General features: G+C 34.9%; 1 non-coding gene across 1 annotated transcript; it reads left to right on the plus strand.

Moving 5' to 3' along the window:
* Positions 1-1270: 1270 nt before the first annotated feature.
* LOC148872178 (small nucleolar RNA R71) lies at positions 1271-1377 on the plus strand. Its single transcript, XR_016108616.1, has one exon. It is a non-coding gene; the product is annotated as a small nucleolar RNA R71 (small nucleolar RNA).
* The last annotated feature ends 3033 nt before the right edge of the window (positions 1378-4410 follow it).

Below are 4410 nucleotides of genomic sequence, written 5' to 3' on the forward strand. Positions count from 1 at the left end.
GACCGCACTCACTTCTACCGAGAGCATCACTTTTTGCGGGGCTAATCATGGCTCCCTCTTTTGGGTGCATAGCTCTTTCAGAAACTTGGCATAAACTGGGACATGCTGAATTACATCTAGGAGAGGGATGCTAATGTGTACTTGTTTGAAAAGTTCCCTGGTCTCCTCATTATAAATCTCTTTCTTTTTCTGCAATAGCTTTGTTGTGAGTGCAGTTGGAAAGGGGACCACAGGTTGGTTCGCTTGAGGCTCTTCTTCTAGGTTTTCCCTTTCTTCTTCTCCCCCCCAACTTAGGGTTTTTCGACTCCTTTTCTTCCAAAATTCTCCTACTCCTTAAAGTTGTAACAGCTTTAGCATTTTCGAATTGGGGATTCTTAGGAGGTGGTTGAATTTGTTAAGGAAACCCTGATGGCTGATTCCTAGGGTTTGCAACCAGTTGATTCGATAATTACCCCACTTATATCCTTGCATTCGCTTCGGCTAGTTATCCTATTTGGCTTTCTAACCTAGCAATGGACTGCTATTGATTTAGGATCCGATACTGAAGCTGCATGAATTGATTGTCTACGGAACAGGATTATGGAGGTTGTGGGTAACCCTGATACGGTTGAGCCAATTGAATCCTAGGGTACACCTGGTGGAACTGACTTTGTACTGATGGCCTCTAAAACTATTGGGCCATGGAGTTGGACGGATGCTGATATTGTTGCGACTATAGATTGGGTTGATGTATCCTCCAAGAAAAGTTATGGTGATTTCTCTACCCAGGGTTGTAAGTATTGGAGTATAGATCATTGTTAGGCCTTGAGAAACTTTTGAGCTGCCTGAACTTGTTCTTGGATAAAGGGTAGAAACTGGGCTTCCGTAGGACAATCATCAACCTGGTGGGTTGGGCTGGCACAAATGGAACACACTTTGGGATAGGATGTATATGGGCCTAATTGTTGGTTAAAGGTGAAAAACTAGTTAAGCTTCTGGGCTAGAAGGTCTACCCTATCCAACTTTTTAGAAATGGCATTCAAGTCCATTTTTGCCTTGGGCTCTATATTATTCCTAACCTCATAGAGCCCTGCCCGCTTTGAGGGTCCCATTGACCTTTCATAGGAATACAATGATGCATTGTTAATGGAATTCTCACTCAGAGTCTCGAAAAGAGCATATGCTCCATCCTCACTCTTGCTCATAAATGCCCCCATAAGATGCATCTACCATTTTCTTGTATTGATCGGGCAGACCTTCATTAAAGGCCTGGACAATTTGCCACTGGGACAGGCCATGGTGTGGGCATTTTCTCATTAGCTCCATCATCCTCTCCCAAGCCTCATGAATTTGTTCACCCTGTGTTTGGGTGAATCCAATGATGGCTCTTCTCATAGTATTGGTTCAACCAATAGGATAGAACATTCTAAGGAATTCTTGTTGCATTTCTGCCCAAATTCTAATGGGTCTCCCTATAGTCCCTAACTAGTGCTTGGTTTTATCTTTCAAGGAGAAGGGAAAAAGAGTTAATCTAAGGGTATCATCACTAAAGTTCTGGATTCTTACAACGGAACAGATTTCCATAAACTCGTTTATGTGCTTGTATGGGTCCTCACTCGAGTTCCCATAGAAAGATGGGAGCATCTGGATTGTGCTTGACTTAATCTCATACTGTAAGGCCTGAGTATCTGGTAACTGAATATAGGATGAAGGGTTGTATTGGATTTGAGTGAAATATTCCTCCAACTTTCTAGGCTGGGCATCATTGGTTTCAGCCGTTTGGTTGTAGTGTTGGTGATGGAGGTATCTCCCTATTTTCAGGTATGGGTTCTATAGTTTCTCTCCTTACAGATCTCCTTCCCAACATACAACTCACAAGTCCCTTTTCTTCTTGTTCAATTTTGGATTTTAAATTTTGAGTTTAATTTCAAACTTCAATTTTGAAATTTAAACTCAAATTTTGAAATTTCTCCCCTTTTTTATACTTTTATTTATTTATTTATTCATTTTCTATCTTTTTTTTTGAAATTTGAAATTTAAATTCAAATTTTAATTTTTAAACAATGCAAGAAAATCAACCACACAACCTAGGGGCTGACATAGGGTTTCCTAAACTAGTGGTTCAACCAATGTGAATCATTTTAGGTTCACTTGGAATTACACCAATTGCCTTGGTTAGCCAAGTAAGAGGTGGGGATGTGTGAGGCTCTCCTTGCTCTCGTAAGGACCTAATTAAGTAACCACAAAACCCGCTTAGGCGTAGCATTTAATCTCTTTCCTTAGACACCAACTGTCGGTTATGGATGTAATTACAAACTTTCCTAAAATTCAGCACACCTTTGAACCAAGTGTGAGGCTCCCTAAAGGATCTTACTATTCAAAATTTAAATTAGGGCTAGGGTGAATCATACGTGAAGGGTGGTGATTTTTGGGCCAAAGAAGGGTGATGAAATCCCCACCTTATCTTATTTAGGTTGGATGTCCTTAAATGGATTAGAAAAACAAAAACAATCAAACAAAATGAAGGCAACTAATTACAATGCATGAACAATTATTTCTAAAATTCAATTCAGCAATATAACATAAAATAATAAAGCAAACTAATTAAGCAAAAGGAACAATTAAAATAACAAATACATAACCTAGCACATTCACAACCAGCAATGATAATTTAGCAACTAAATAAACCTATATGATGCATGCTCTAGAATATGAAACCCTAAATGTTGGGATGCAAATGCAAAACTTTTAAAATATTATTTTTTATTTATTTTTATTTAATTTTTAGTTATATTTTTATTTAATTTTTTTTAAATTTAAATTTTGAGATCTAAAATTCAAATATAAATTAAATTAAAATTCAAATTTAATTTTAAATTTAAATTCAAAATTTAAACTCAAATTCAAAAATTTAAACAATTTCCTATTTAACGATTAATTATTCAATTAAATAACTAAAAAAGAGAATTAAACAAGGCAACAAATAATTATAACAGAAAATAAAAGAAAGAATTATGCTAAAAAGATTAACAACTACCAAAATAAATTCTAACAAGAAAATTGCTATTCTGAAAATTAAACCAAAAATAAAATAAATAAAATAAAATTATGCGGCAATAAATAAAATAAACAATTTTTTCTATTTTTTATTTAAAATAAAAGAAAAACACAAACTTAATAAGATAGAAATTCGAGCAAGAAATTAAATTAAAGAAAGAAAAACATATCTAGAAACAAAACGAAAGAAAAATAATACTAGAGAAAAAAAAATAAATCGGATCTAAAAAAATTAATTAAAATTTCGAAAATCACTATCAACCCAAAAAAAGAGTTTGAAGATAAAAACAAAATAAATCAAAAATAAAATGGGATGACTACACCTGAAATGCAATCCAATTTCTATTTTCTTCTCTTCTATCCTGTAGTGTTGCAATGCTCCGGTACCCCACCTTTCTCTATTACGTCCTCCAAAATCAAAGAGAAACAATAATGAAAATGAGATAACGGATCAAGTAATAAAACGAAAATACAAAAAAATAATGAAACAGATTCGGATAAAGCAAATAAAAAATTTTCCCTGTTGCTTCCCCAGCAACGTCACCAAAAACTTGGTGTGTCTAGAAGTGTGTCGTTAAACACTTTGGAACTCCAGCTTAAACATTTATAATTTTTACCATTTCTCAAACAACTACTAATGTAGTAAATGGGTGAGAACGGATCATATCCATAGGGAAGCAAGTGGAAACTTGCTATATACTTAGATCTGGGAAAGAGAATGCAATCAGGAATGGCAAAAAATATGAAAATAAAATCTATTATTGTTGAAATTAAATGTTTCAAATTTAAACAAGACAATAAATAAAAATTAGAATTTAATAAAGTATAGGAATCAACAAAGGAAATAAAAGAAATAAATAAATAAAAAAGATTCAGAATCTAGATCCAGTGGTGGTAGTTGTAGATCAGCCAGACAGGTTGTAGAAACCCCTCCTGACAAGAACCGGGTGTTCGTCCTTTCTACAACCCTTAAACCCCTCGAGACACCTTAACTTTGAATCGAACGAATTCAGATCTACAAAACAAAGAAACGAGCAAGAAATTAAATTAAAAGATTGCATAAATAAAAATAACAAAAAAGAAAATAAAGAAAAGAAAAGAATGGTTTATCAAATCTAGTGGCGGTAGTTGCAGAATGGTTGAACAGCTTGCAGGAACCCCTCCTGACAAGATCTTGGGATCCTCCCCTTCTACAACCCTTGAACTCATCAAAAAACTTTAGCTTGTTAATTGGGTGAATTGACCAACCCCTTTTCCAGGGCCCCTGGGGTCATTTTTTAAGAGAATGGTGGATATAACTAGAATTAGAGAGAAAGAGGGGGGCGGCAACTAGGTTTTAGCAAAAATATGGGTGCCCTAAGTTTTAGAATGAAG

Source organism: Nelumbo lutea, chromosome 2 (assembly GCF_056320005.1).
Source record: "Nelumbo lutea isolate HS-2025 chromosome 2, American lotus-T2T, whole genome shotgun sequence".
NCBI lineage: Eukaryota > Viridiplantae > Streptophyta > Magnoliopsida > Proteales > Nelumbonaceae > Nelumbo > Nelumbo lutea.